General features: G+C 39.5%; 1 protein-coding gene and 1 long non-coding RNA gene across 3 annotated transcripts in view; both read right to left on the reverse strand.

Annotated features, from left to right (window-relative positions):
- HECW1 (HECT, C2 and WW domain containing E3 ubiquitin protein ligase 1) overlaps positions 1-15,723 on the reverse strand; it is a 481,612-nt gene that overhangs the window by 412,217 nt on the left and 53,672 nt on the right. The window lies entirely within an intron of this gene.
- LOC133246308 (uncharacterized) lies at positions 10,489-12,675 on the reverse strand. The gene is made up of 2 exons (XR_009736001.1): positions 12,613-12,675; positions 10,489-11,963 (listed from the first exon to the last, which is right to left on the reverse strand). It is a non-coding gene; the product is annotated as an uncharacterized LOC133246308 (long non-coding RNA).

Here is a 15,723-nt window from a genome sequence, read left to right on the forward strand (position 1 = left end):
AACAGTAAATCAGCCATATGGCAGTCACATGATTTTTAATTCCTCCCTGAAGGACATAGATAATAGTATCTGATTCACATTCCTGAGTTGTTTTTACAGATACTATTATAAAACCCCCACCAGATGGAAGAAGTTAACTACATGATAACCATGAACACATAGCCCTCAGACCAACTGGAGCCTGAAAACTGATAATGTTAACCCCTGTGACACCTCATCACCCCCTTACTTCACCATGAGCCAATAGAGAACTGTGCACAAACTTATCACACACCCTGCAACTTCCCTTCCTCACCTTGCTTTAAAAAACTCTTCCCAGAAATCTGTCGGGGAGTTTTGTCTTTTGAACATTAACTGCCTGGACTCCTTGCTTGGTGCTTGCAATAAATACTGCATTTTCCTTCACCACAGCCCAGTATCAATAGACTGCTTTTACTGCATAGTTAAGCAGACCCAAGTTTGGTTTGCTAACAGGTAGAAGCCAGGGACACTGCTGAACATCCTATGTTGGATAGGACAGCCTCCAACAACATAGAAATGCCTGGTCTAAAATAAATAATAGTCTTCCTCTTGAGAAATCCTGTTCTAGACACTATATTTCCCCCTCTAAACTAGCATTTCCTTTATTTCCAGATTTCATCTCACTCACCATCAAAATGTGATGGAAAGATACAGAATTGGTAATGTAAGAACAATGATTCCTTGTAATTATCCAATAACACAAAATGAGGGGAGATAATGATTTCTTTATTAATTTTAAATAGACAAGAAATGCATGAACACATTCTCCTAGTAAGACAATTTAAACATTACAGATAAAAATAGAGTTTCCCTAGCAACCAGCCCCCTTTGCCCTGAGAAGTAACCATTTCCGTTTATTCTCAGTTTGGTTGTATTTTTCTGTAGTGATAACAAATTTCCTGCCCTCCTTAAATTGTTTATTTCAGCAATCTGGTGGTAGTCAAATAATATCTGTTGTTGTTTAACTTGAATTTTGCTAATTGCAGGTGAAATTGAGTATATGTTCCTTGATTATTTTTATTTCCTCTGAGAATTGCCTGTTCCTTTCCTTTGCTCATTTGTATCACTAGATACAAACTTATCCCTTAGCCCTATTCATTAGCACATAAATACCATGACAATTGTACCCATATATACTGCAAGTAGTTTCTCCCAGATCTGCTTGCTCTGTATTTTATTTTTGTTAGGCTCTTTCAACAGAAGCTTTCAATATTAAGTCAAATTTGCCAAGTGTTTCTCTTAAAGGTATATCTTTTGTTTTTTTGTTTAAGAAGGTCTTCCCAACTAGGTAATTCCCAACACTGCCTCCCAACTCTAAAATTCATTCTTTTAGAATGCAGACCTCCTATTATTCAAACAGCTCCTATAATGCAGGGGGTTTAGGATGCAAGACCCAGCCACCCCTAAGATATCTGCACAGAGTTGCAAGCTCACCAAGCCACAAGCCAAATCATTAACTTCCCTTCTCCCAAATGCTGCTTCCCTGAGGCCCACATCATAGGTCAGTCTTGACCCATTCCTCTCTCCACTCCCACTTTATTTATAGTAATTTGCATTTATGCAGCAACAACATCATTTGTCACACTTCTTACAGTCCCATAAAAATTAGTAGTATTTGGACAGTAATAACATAACAAGGTAGGAATCCTGCTACCATCTCTCCCAGCTTTTACTCACATAAGGAAATGAGAAAAAATGACAAACATTAACTAACTGGCTGCTTCTAATATGATAGACACAGTGTTACTTATAGGTACCACAACATATTACTTGGGTTAACATCAAATTTTCATATAAAGTTTGTGCTGTTGTCATTCTTTGCCTTCCACATCCTTTTCACAGTCAGTGATTTCTATGTTCTCTGGATAGACAAACAACATAATTATATTTTAAATGTTCAGAGACACAGATATTGATATTTATCTACAATCATTGACTTTCCTGAGACCTAGAAGCTCAGTAAGAAAAAGCCAAATCCCATACCCTTCAGTTAAGCTAAAGCCTTATATAGACATGTCTGATGAAATGAACAGGCATGCAAGGTCATGGCAGAAAAGAATATAAGGTCCCAAGATAAAATCACTACAAGTTGCAAATTAGAAACACAGGACTTCACAAGAGTGCTTGGACGTTGGAAAGACCTAGTTAAGTGTCCCTGTTACAGGGAAGAACACAATCTGACTCTGACTCCATGCTGGACCTGTTTCTTTAACTGATGCTTCCCATTGCTTTTGTTCACTAAAAGGATACTGTCCATACGTAATAGCCTGCCTCAGGGAACCCTGCTCCTCTGATTGAATATTCTACAAGAAAGAAGAAATCAACACATCTCTTCCCTGAGGCTGGCCATTTCAGGAGATATTTATAAGACTTATGACCTGTCTACTTCTCACCTACCCCCCTTCTCTGTTCAGTGAAAGAACCTGGCATCTAGACCCCCCAAGAATGGTTATTTTGAGACATTAGTCTGCCATCTTCTTGGTCTTCTGGCTTTCCAAATACAGTCGCATTCCTTGCCTAAACTCCTCATCTCTAATTCATTGGCCTGTTACTCAGCGAGCAGAACAAGTTTTGACTATGTACATTCTCATCTTTTCATATAAATCTTCCTAAAATAGATTTACATAAAACTGCTGTTTGAAACAAAGAATTCACTGATTTTTGAGTGGGGTTTCAGTTACTTTGACGTGCTTTTGCTCTGATAACCCTCCATAACTCCTCAGCATAACAGACAAGGTTCTGATAGCCTTGCCACTGCCCACCTGCCCAAGCTGATCTCTGGCCACCATCATCTTATCCCTACCTCTAGATAAACTAAGCCACATGCAGGACTCCAAATAGACCCTACTCTCTCTATCTGGAATCCTCCTGGGCTACTTATACCTACCTACTCAGGAGCAGCTCAGGCTTCAGTCCCAGGAACCTACCCTCTCTTCCCAATAAGTCTGAGCTAAGTGCCCCCTGAGCAGCATTCAAAGGTCTTTATGCACACCTCTACCTGACACACAACTCACTGTTCAATAATTGCACGTTTCCTCATCTATCTCTTACATAGGCTGGACATATAATTGTGTTTTGGCTTCACACAAGGCTCTTCCCTTATTCAGTGAACACTTATGGATATGATCTTTGTGCAATGCAAAGTGTAAGATACTGGAGGCACCAGGCAAGAGTGAAAGGGTCCAAATCTTGTTCTCAAGACATGTACACAATTCTATAAATAAAAATAAGCTAGTTAGAAATTGACAAAGGCCCAAAGAGAAATATAGACCACACAGTAAGCAGGTTCAAAGAAAGAAGACTAACTTTACTGGTGGAGGTGGCAGTGGGGGAATGTGATGTGTGAGTATTTGGGAGCCCTGGCTCTGGAGTGTGGCTGTCTGGTTTAAATCCCAGTTACAGTATTTCTTTTCTAACGAGTCACCCAACCTCTGCAAGACAATGTTTTCACCTTTAAAAAGAGATGGGGAATGAGCACAACAGTGCCTGTTTCTGAAAAATATTTTAATAGACCTAGAAAGCAAGTCAAAAAGAGAAAAACAAATATTGTATAGTAACACATATATGTGAAATCTAGAAAAATGGTATACATGATCTCATTTGCAAAGCAGAAATAGAGACAGATGTAGAGAACAAACATGTGGACACCAAGGGGGGAAGGGACTGGGAGGAAATGAGAGATTGGGACTGACATATATACACTATTGATACTATGTGTAAAATGGATAAATAATAAGGACATACTGTTTAGCACAGAGAACTCTACTTAATGCACTGTGGTGACCTGAATGGGAAGGAAGTCCAAAAGGGAAGGGATGTATGTATATGTATAGTTGATTCATTTTGCTGTACAGTAGAAACTAACATTGTAAAGCAGGTATATTCCGATAAAAATTAATTTTTATAAAAGAATTAAATGAGCTAATGCTAGCAACACTCTTAGCACAGTGCTCGCCATAAGGAGAAGGATAAAAAATATTATTAGAGAAAGTGGCACATGAACTAGGACTTAAATGATAGAAAGCACCTAGATGTGTAAAAGGAAATTTTGTAAGATTGTATTTTTACAGTCTTTTACATAAGCACACATCCTTCTTTTTAAACTGTCTTCCTTCACTCTACCTAAACACATTCTTATTGAAACCTGCCTATCCATGCTCTCCTTCCTTCCCCTTTTAGGTGCTGCTCTATATTTTCGCAGGACCCTCTGGAATCTGATTATCAGAATTTCTTCCAATCTCTATTCCCACCTGTGATGGATTGATTCGTGTATCCCCCAAATTTATGTCTATTTGGAACCTCACATTGTGACCTTATTTGGAAATAGGGTCTTAGTACATGAATTAACTAAGGATCTCCAGATGAAATCAACCTGGATTTATAGTGGCTTCTTAACTCAGTAATTACTATCCTTTGGGAAATGCCTCAGAGACCCATATGAATACAGAAGCAGAGACTGGGGTGATGCTGCCATAAACCAAGGAATGCCTAGGGGCCCCAGAAACTGGACAACAATACAGAAGGATTCGTCCCTAAAGCCTTTGGAAGGAGCATGGTCCTACCCACATCTTGACATAATATTTCTGGCTTCCAGAGCTGTGAGAGAATAAATTCCTATTGTTTTAAGACACTGAATTTGTTATAGAAGCCCTAGGAAACTAACCCACCATCCTATTAGAATGTGATCACACAGGATCTTTCTGAAACATCCCTCTCTAATTATGCCTCTTGCCTGCCTAGCATCCTTTAGTGGCTGCCCAGAATCTCTGGCATTCCTACTGAGCCATTTCTGAATTCTGCAGGTGCTCCTGTCATCACTCTTGACCAGACACGCTTCTCTGTTGTCTTTCCTGGCCCCACTACCCAGCCTGACATCTGATTACTTCTAGTCTTCTCTAAGATCAAGAAGTCTGGGTATATATCTGAAGAAAATGAAAACATACATGCATTCCAATGTTCATAGCAGTATGATTTACAATAGCTAAGACATGGAAGCAACCTAAGCATCCATCAACAGATGGATGGGTAAATAAACTGTGATATATACTGTATGTATATACACGTATAAACATACAACAGAATACTGCTAAACATGAAAGAATGAAATTTTGCCATCTGCAACAACATGGATGGATGTGGAAGGTACAATGCTCAGAGAAGTAAGAAATAAGAGAGTCAAATACTCTATGTTATCACTCATATGTGGAATATAAAAAATAAAATGAATTGATATAATAAAATATAACAAAAAAGTAGACCCACAGATATGAAGAACAAACTAGTGGCTACCAATGGGGAGACGGAAGAGTGGAATGGCAAAATAGGGGATTAAGAGATGCAAATAGAATATAAGCTACAAGGATATATTGTGTAGAACAGGGAATATAGCCAATATCTTGTAATAACTCTGAGTACAATCTATAAAAAAGTATTGAACCACTATGCTGTACACCTGTAACTAATATTGTAACTCAACATACTTCAACTGAAAAAAAGAATTCAAATGAACACCTCCACTCAACAACCATAATGACTATAGAATGATTAAGGTCATTCACCTTAATTCCTTTTATTATTCTCTAATGGGCAAAGGGTTCTACTACACTTTCTCTCAAGTAACTTATCATCTATAATAAACTGTAAAATGTAATCTGAAACATACAATCTGCAATGTGAATTAAACAATTATTAGCATATTTTTGGCAAAGGGAAAAATTTTTTTAATGTAATTGTCATCCTTGCTAAAAGTATCAATAATAATAAAGATTTGGCTCAGGGGTCAACTCCTCCAGGCAACCTTCCCTCAACCACCATTGACTTGCAGTTTGAGTAGGTATTTCTTTCACACTAGATAACGTTGTATCTTGGGCAGCTTCTAGCTTAACACTTAGCATATTAAAACCATCTGATTCCTCATCAATCTTCACCAGAATGTAAGGCCTGAAACTGTGTCCCTTTCATCTTTGAGACCCAGTGACTGTAGCTGTGCTTTGAACCATGTGGGTATTCATAGACAGTGGTTGAAAAATTGAGTGAATAGATGAATGGGCAAGGAGTTAGAAGGGAAGATTCATTTTGGAACCCAGAGTTTCAACACGTGGCAGTGGCTTATAACATGGTTTCTTACCTCTGACACAACTGACTGATAGACATAGCCTCTAACTTACTTGTCTGAATATACAGCTCATAGTATGTTTTCATAACAGCTGACATGATTGACTGACAGGGAAATCACTACCAAAAAAAGTTCAGTAAACAAACTAGATTTACAACGTTTGTCTATGGATTAAAAACCCCAAAGAAATGCAAAAACATTCTATATAGGAAATCCACATCCCTTTTGAATGCACAAAGAGCAAAAATAAAAACACTGTGATGTTCTCAAAGTGATCTAAACATCACAGAATAAACCTCTTACACCTTTATGGATAACTGAGTTGGATGAATAACCTGTGATGAGTGAAAGAAGGCTGGATGTCAGAAGATGCTTTGATCATTCACATACATACACACACATCCTCAAAAGCACAGTTTCCTTGACACTGTTTTCTAATTTTGTAACCTCATGATACATATAATATATGTAATATATTAACTCAGTAGTCGGCTTCCCTGGTGGCTGAGAGGTAAAGAATCTGCCTGAAAATGCAGGAGACATGGGTTCAATCCCTGGGTTGGGAAGATCCCCTGAAGAAGGAAATGGTAACCCACTCCAGTATTCTTGCCTGGGAAATTCCATGAGCGGAGGGGCCTGGCGGGCTACAATCCATGGGGTCCAAAAGAGTAGAGCACAACTTAGTGAGTAAACAACAGCTCAGTAGTAAGTGGCATCCCCAGGGTCACCAGTGAAATCCTACTCAGTTTCCTTTTCTGCCTACAAGATCTCCTGGTTTACTGCCTGTAATGGCATGAATGGTAGCCCCCATGGTGGGGATATGTCCACATCCAAATTCACGGGGACTATGAGTGTGGCCATATTTGGGGAAAGTGTGCACATGTAATTAATTAAGTTATGGGTCTTAAGATGAGAAGAACATTCTGGATTATCCAAGTGGGCCACAATCCAGTGACAAGTATCCTTAGAAGAGATACACAGAAAAGTGACAGAGGAAAGAGGAGGAGACAGAGATGGGACCCATGTAGCAAGCAGTTAAGGAACTCCTCGAATTACCAGAAGTGAGAAGAGGCCGGGAACTGACTTAACCCAGAGACTTGGAGGGGGACACAGCTTTGTAACCCCTTGACTTCAGACTTTTGGCCTCCAGACCTTGAGAATAAATTTTTGTCATTTAAACCACCAAGTTTGTGGTAATTTGTTATGGCAGCCCCAGGAAGCCAATATACTGATAAATACATGTTTAAAATTATCTTAGATTTATTTTTTACCATTTAAAATTTTAATTTGTTTTGTAAAACAAAATGAAGCAAACAGAAATTAGTAAAAAGCAATTCAACAAAGAGATAAATATCCTAATCGATAAATCTTGACATTCACTGAAATGGACATCTAACTGTTTGGGGTGTTTAATAATGTGGAATCATTTTTTGTCCTTGCATCATTTATGAAAAAGGAGATCACAGAGCAAGTGACAGATGCTTCCATCATATTTGCATATTAAATAAAGACAAATGGGCTCTGAAAGGAGCAAGCAGATGAGAGGCAACAGCATCTCCCAAGGAATTATCAGGAGATGGATGGTAGCTGCACTCATCATTAAGAGGACACGCAAGCATGCAAGCAACATGACAAACGAACTCTGTAAAGAAATGAATAAAGGGAACTAGGTCGAGGATAAAAATGAAAGGAAAAATTAAAAGCATAAGCTTAATTAGCCAGGAATAACAGAAACACTGGATCTTAGTGACACAGGGACCTCACCTGCCAAGAGAATGAAGGTAGTAATCATCTCCACGATGCCTACTGACAGCTGATCTCCAGCCAATGCTTGAATACTTCTAGGAACGGGGCCCTTACTACCTCACAAGTTTGCATTATCTGAAAGCTTTCTTTGAAATAGCTTTCTTAGCCAAAACAAGATAAAAAGATATCTCCTTGCATCATTTATCCACTGGTGATGGTTCTGATTTAAGAACTTTACAAATTTTTGAATTAGTTCATTGAACAGATGGTGACCAGACCTATGAACCAAGCATCGTAATCACCAAGGATCTAGAGGCTTCAGAGCCAGTCACACAGGGTCAGGCAGGTAGGGAGCAGATGGGTACACTGCACTATTGCCCACACAGTTATGACAGGCTATCTGAGGAGGGGAAGCCAGCCTGAAGGAGGAAATTAAGACAGAGAGCTTTCTGTAAGAGCTGGTCAATTAGTTGAGTCCCAAAGTTAAGTCTCAGTCTGATGAAGGGTGTGTGTGTGTCTGTGTGTGTGTATAAAATGAAGGACTTCTCTGGCAGGAAAGGGTCCAGGCTTTCACTCACTTAGTTAAATACTTTTGAGCCCACTTAAAATGTGCTATTTTCAATGGTGAAGATACACAGAGAAGGAAATAAATAAAACACCCAAGACTCATGCAGCTTCCATTCTGGTGGAGGATACAGAAAATAGTTGGTGACAGCGCCAATAAATGAAATAATTAGGAAAACATATAGTCTATCAAGTGATGGACAAGCAGGAAAAGGGGCCAGGGAGTATCTGGGTGGAGAGGCTGATCATAAATAGGACGTGCTTTAAAAAATAAATAACTAGGATGTGCTTAGCTGAGCAGAGTGAAACAGGGAGAAGCCCAAGGAAAAACACATGCCAACTATTCTCGCCTCCAAGCACCCAGGTTGGCCTTCAGCCCATCTGACAATATCTAACCAGTCTTCTCTCCATCAGCTCTTGTCATTTTCAGGCTAAGTCTAAACCATTATTGATATGAATTCCATTAAACAGAATAAAGAGAAAATAATTGTATCAATAGCATTAAAAAAAAATAAGGTAATCTAAAAAAAGCAGTATCATAGAAACCAGTAAGTAACAGCACTTTTTGTTAAAGTGACATTATATCAAATTATTTTATCACTCTTCCTTCCCGATTCTCTCTCTCAATCAGTTAGGACACACAGCTCCACATGGACCCGGCAGGAGAGACCCCTGCTCTGGGCCCTGAGCTTTCAAAGGCCCCAGCAGCCCCTCCAGCCTTGCATCACTCCCTACCCTGGGGGTCCAGGGGAAACACACACCTGGAGCCCACATCCCCTCAAGAAAGTTGGTGATTCAGAAGGATAATTAAGCTATACAAATGAGGGAGAGATAAGTTACAAAAACTAAATAAGGTAAATCAATTCAATAAGGTAACTAAAATAAAAGAAATCAATGGACAAAAGGGCTGTACTATAGATAGGCCAAAGTAGTTGAAGAGCTGAAACTCATGAAAGGAAGAATTTGCTCTTGAAGTGAAATGTGACACAATTTTACTGGCCTGAGATGAGACAAAATAACATTTTCTTTGGAAGTCATTATAGTTGCTAAAGATGTTTGGCAGTAGGGGAGGAGGGAGAGACAAAATTAATGAGATACATTAAAAGCATTTAAAATGTTGGTAAAATTAAAAGTGGGACAAGGGCCAATAGACTCATGGAACAAAAAAATGCTAAGAGCAAACCCTGGTACACTGTTAAATGTATTAACTGTAATCGATAAAAATGGCATTTTCAAATGATGGAGCATGAATCAATTACCCAACAAGTGGTTCTAGGACATTTATGAAGGGAAAACTATCTTATCAAGATAAAGTCTAAATACACAGAACATTGATAATCAACTATACTTCAATAAAATTTTTAAAGGTCTAAACACTAAAACACAAAAAAGAAATCAATGAAAGTATTAATTAAAAAACAGAGGGGCTTCCCTAATGGCTCAGTGGTAAAAAATCAGCCTGCCAGTACAGGTGACAGGTTCTATCTCTGATCCAGGAGGATCCCACATGCTGCGGAGCAGCTAAGCCCGTTTGCTAAAATTATCGAGGCTGTGCCCTACAGCCCATGCTCCACAACAAAAGAAGCCACCACAATGAGAAGCTTGCCCAAGACAACTAGAGAGTAGCCCTCACTTCCTACAACCAGGTAAAAGCCCAAGCAGCAGTGAAGACCCAGCACAGCCAAAAATAAATACATAAATAAAATTATTTTTTAAAAAGCCACAGAGATAGTTATATCCGGTAGGGCATAAACATGGCTTTTGTTTTCTAACCATAAGGCTAAAACCCAGCACCATAAAGTGAAGAGTTGAGAAGTCTGACTATCGAAGGAAAAAATTCTTTGTCTGAAAAATAATCATAGAAATTTAAAGGCAAAGAAGAAATAAGGTGAAATATTGAAAACATGTATAAAACGTTGGTATTCTTTACAAATAAAGAGTAGCTGAAATTATAAAACAACAAATTGATGTGTAGAAAAATGGGCAAAGGTCATGAAGATGCCACCAGTAAGAGCAGATTCACAAAAGTATATGCAAAACTGTTTAATTTCAGTTCAGTCGCTCAGTCGTGTCTGACTCCTTGCGACCCCATGGACTGCAGCACGCCAGGCCTCCCGGTCCATCACCAACTTCCGGAGTTTACTCAGACTCATGTATTGAGTCAGTGATGCCATCCAGCCATCTCATCCTCTGTCATCCCCTTCTCCTCCCACCTTCAATCTTTCCCAGCATCAAGGTCTTTTCCAATGAGTCAGTTCTTCACATCAGGTGGCCAAAGTTTTGGAGTTTTAGCTTCAGCATCAGTCCTTTCTATGTTTAATCTCACTGCTTACCAAAATAGCTTGAAGTAAAACAACAGCTTCATTTTCTCATCTATCAACTGGCAGGGATTTTAATGAATGATAAAATACTCTACTATATTTGCAAAGTTACATGGAAATGTTGACTTTTAATAGTGTATATTTTGGTAGAATTATAAACTTATAAAAAGCTTCTGATGGACAATCTGGCAATAAAGGCCAAAAAAGTGTGCATACACATGGACCCAAGCTCTACCTTTAGGAAAATTTTTGAAGGAAACTAATTTTACTGTAATTTAGTTAAAAGGATATAAATGTCAGAGTTACTTGATAAAGGAAAATGGATATAAACTGTCAGATTCACACAATGGAACAAATGTTTAGTGCAATGGTTCTCAAAGTGTGGTCCCTGCAAGCATCATCTGAAAACATGTTAAAAAATACAAGTTCTCTGGCTCTTCCCAGACCTACTGAATCACAAACACTTGAGGGTTATGCCAGCAATCCTTGCTTTAAGAAACATTCCAAGTGATTCTGATGCATGCACACTGCAGTCTGAGAACCTCTTGCTGAGTGTGTAAATCAAGGGTTCTAGGAGGAACTAGATGGGACATTCATATTGGGGAGTTTGAAAATTTTTTACAAGGAACCATTTACAAAAGTAAACAAACCATAAGGGGTGGTGCTGAAACTGGTAACAATAGGGCTGCATTATTATGCCTGAAAGTGTTAGTCTCCCAGTAGAGTCCAATTCATATGATCCCATAAACTGCAGCCTGCCAGGCTCCTCTGTCCATGGGATTCTCCAGGCAAGAATACTGGATTGAGTAGCCATTTCCTTCTCCAGGGGATCTTCCTGACCTAGGGATTGAACCTGGGTCTCCTGCATTGCAGGCAGATTCTTTACCATTTGAGCCACCAGGGAAGCCCTAGAGGGGATATAACTAGATCCAGAAAGAGGTAGCTGTGTGGAAATGACTATGACCTGGGCTGGGGACTCAGCAACCCCCCAGTGACCCCATAAGGAGGTAGTAGTTAAAAAAAAACAAAACCCTGCTTTGCTGCCTTCCCCTCACTGATCTCATGCTGGAGGTCCCCACTGGATGATCCCAGAGGGCAGGGGAGCCCATTGGTGTGGTCCATTCGAGCCAGTCCCTAGGCACAGGCAGGATGAAAGGGTAGAGGAGGGCCTGAAGGGGCAACTTAAGATTTTCTAGCTATCATTGTAGAGTGTCTTTGTGCAAAAACATTTCAGAATGAAATTAAAGCCCAAGAAGATTCTCTGGCTTCCACAGGGGGACTTGTGAGAAACTGACCTCTTACACAGAATCACACTGGAAAGAATTTATGAAGAATTGTTTTTTTAAATAAAAGACTTCAGGGGTTTTCACCTCTGGTATGTTTTCTCAGTTTACACACAATATTTTAGAACTGTTATTTATGAGGAGAAACATGGTAGAAATCATTTTTTGAGATATATTGTCCAAGAAACAGAGAAGGCAATGGCATCCCACTCCAGTGCTCTTGCCTGAAAAATCCCATGGACGGAGGAGCCTGGTAGGCTGCAGTCCAGGGGGTCGCTAAGAGTCGGACATGACTGAGCAACTTCACTTTCACTTTTCACTTTCATGCATTGGAGAAGGAAATGGCAACCCACTCCAGTGTTCTTGCCTGGAGAATCCCAGGGACGGGGGAGCCTGGTGGGCTGCCGTCTATGGGGTCGCACAGAGTTGGACACGACTGAAGTGATTTAGCAGCAGTCCAAGAAAATGGAGTGTTGGTGGGTTGTTGCTAATTTAGAGAATATAAATGTGTAATCTGGTTAGGTAATCTCTCTCTAAAAAAAAAAAAAAAAAAACATGCCACACACGCAGCCATAGAAAAGGACTGTGAGGAATATTCATGTGGAAGGTGTTTGTGAAATAAATTTTTGAAAAGCAGAATGTGATCTCCTTTTCATTTATATATACACACACACACACACACACACACACACACACATTACACATATTTTGTGAACACACACAAAGACACAAAAAATGCTTTCAGGACATTTATCAAAGTATTAATATTAATAGTAGTTATTTCCAGATCTTGAGATAAGTTACCTTGACTGTTTTATTTCCCTGCTACTTGATTTCTTTTACTTGCTATTTTTCTAAAAGTTCTATTAATAAACATGCAAGAAAAAAAATTAAGGCACTCAAAACCATGAATTAAAGAATCTCAAAGAACATTGGAAAACCAATATATCTTTCTAACATCTGACTGATTTACTGTTTATGAATGATAATCACCCATATGGATCAAAACTTATTGCCTTTTAACTTTAAGAAATGTTATAAACAATGTGACTATAGAAGAAGAAAATGTAATGAATAACAATATGAATTAGTACTGTTTGTCATGTATGGATGTGAGAGTTGGACTGTGAAGAAGGCTGAGCGCCAAAGAATTGATGCTTTTGAACTGTGGTGTTGGAGAAGACTCTTGAGAGTCCCTTGGACTGCAAGGAGATCCAACCAGTCCATTCTGAAGGACATCAGTCCTGGGTGTTCTGTGGAAGGAGTGATGCTGAAGCTGAAACTCCAGTACTTTGGCCACCTCATGCGAAGAATTGACTCATTGGAAAAGACTCTGATGCTGGGAGGGATTGGTGGCAGGCGGAGAAGGGGATGACAGAAGATGAGATGGCTGGATGGCATCACTGACTCAATGGACGTGAGTCTGAGTGAACTCTGAGAGTTGGTGAGGGACAGGGAGGCCTGGCGTGCTGCGATTCATGGGGTCGCAAAGAGTCGGACACGACTGAGTGACTGATCTGATCTGATCTGAATAAACAGTTCTTGAATGACTACTATATAAGCACAGAACGATTCCTGATTTAACTTAATCAATGCTCACAAGAAGCTTCAAAGATGGGAGCTTTACTTCTAGACTATAGACAAGAAAACTAAAAGTCTTATACATGAGAGTTACTAGCCTAAGACTTCACCTCTTAACAGTTGGGGAGCAAGAACTCAGATCAGAAAAAGACCAAAATCTGTGCTCTACATATTTGTGGATGAGAATGAATTTGATTTTGAAAAGAATATATCAATTCTACCCCTATAAAAGTAAACCCTGGGACAGGACAATTCAGTGCATAATTTCATGCAGTAATTAATTAGCTTAAGAGTAGAGCAATGGCTTCATGTCAATGTGAATCAAAATTATTACTTTAATGGTCCACACAGAGAAAATGTATACAGTGTATGTCAAAAAGAAAACATTTCAATTTTTTCTTACTCTAGTCTTAATACAGCCAGAGGACTGAATCTGCTATTAAAATATCATCTGAGTATTTGATATTAATAGAAGCTACTGATAAGAATATGTTTTCAACTAGGAAGCTATGAGTTTAAAGATTTTTAATTCTGAACTGATTAGTTCAAGATTGAGAAAGGAGTACAACAGGGTTGTCTGCTGTCATCCTGTTTGTTTAATTTATATGCTGAGCACATCATGAGAAATTCTGGATAAGTTACAAGCTGGAATCAAGACAGCTGGGAGAAACATCAACAACCTCAGATATGCAGTTGATACCACTCTAATGGCAGAAAGCAAAGAGGAACTGGAGAGCCTGTTGATGAGGGTGAAGGAGAGTAAAAGATCCAGCTTAAAACTAAATACCAAAAAAGCTTAGATTATGGCATCTGGCCCCATTACTTCATGGCAAATAGAGGGGGAAAAGGCGGAAGTAGAGACAGATTTCCTCTTCTTGGGCTTTAAAATCACTGGGGATGGTGATTGCAGCCATGAAATCAGAAAGTGTTTGCTTCTTGGCAGGAAAACTATGACAAACCTAGACAGTGTGTTGAAAAGCAGAGACATTACTCTGTTGACAACCATCCATATAGTCAAGGCTGTGGTCTTCCCAGTGGTCACATACAGTTGTGAGAGCTGGACCATAAAGAAGGCAGAGCACCAAAGAATTGATGCCTTCAAACTGTCATGCTGAAGAAGAAGACTGAGAGTCCCGTGGACAGCAGGGAGATCAAACCAGTCAATCTTAAGGGAAATCAACCCTGAATACTCATTGGTAGGACTGATGCTGAAGCCGAAAGTCCAGTATTTTGGCCATCTGATCCATATGGCTAACTCATTGGAAAAGTCACTGGTACTGGGAAAGATTGAGGGCAGAAGGAAAAGAGGGCATCAGAGGATGAGATGGCAAAGCAATGGACACAAATTTGTGCAAACTTTGGGTGATGGTGAGGGATAGGGAGGCCTGGTGTGCTGTGGTCCATGGGGTCGCAAAGAGTCAGACATGACAATTCAAGGCACTGTACCTAAAGCAACACCTCCCACAACTTTTAATCTATTTTGTAAATGTACTTACTGTGCTTATATAGGCTGACCGGTATGTTTTTGTGCATCTGCCTGTCCTATTTGAAGGTAAACGTCTCTGAAATAAAGATGCATATCTTACTAGTATGGGCTTCCACTATGGCTAGCACAATGCCCTTTGCCTATGTATGTGTACATCAGTTGTGAATGAATGTGTATCACTGAGGATAGGCTAAATTACACTGTGGGAACAAATCACAACCCCAGGTCTCACTGGCTAAATCTAACCAAAGTGTCCTTTCTAAATCACATTACATGCCACATCTGGGTTGGCAAGGGAGGTCTGTTTATCAGAAACAGACACTGATGGTAGCTTCAGAGTGAAACATGCTTTCTCGAACACTTCTGTGTGGAAAGAGAATGCGGTGAATAGCCTCCTAAATTCACCCTAGATAAACGCAGATCACTTCCACTTTTATCCCTCTGGCCAGTGTAAATCACATGACCAAACCTAATTTCCACAGGCCGGGAAGTACAATCCTATCCCATGCAAGGCAGATGGAGAGCCAGAGGTATCTGATGACTGTATTACAGTCTGTCACAAAAGGTTTTTAAGAATGAACCATGATGTTGTTAGTACTTGTTAAT

Source organism: Bos javanicus, chromosome 4 (genome assembly GCF_032452875.1).
Source record: "Bos javanicus breed banteng chromosome 4, ARS-OSU_banteng_1.0, whole genome shotgun sequence".
In the NCBI taxonomy this organism is placed as follows: Eukaryota; Metazoa; Chordata; class Mammalia; order Artiodactyla; family Bovidae; genus Bos; species Bos javanicus.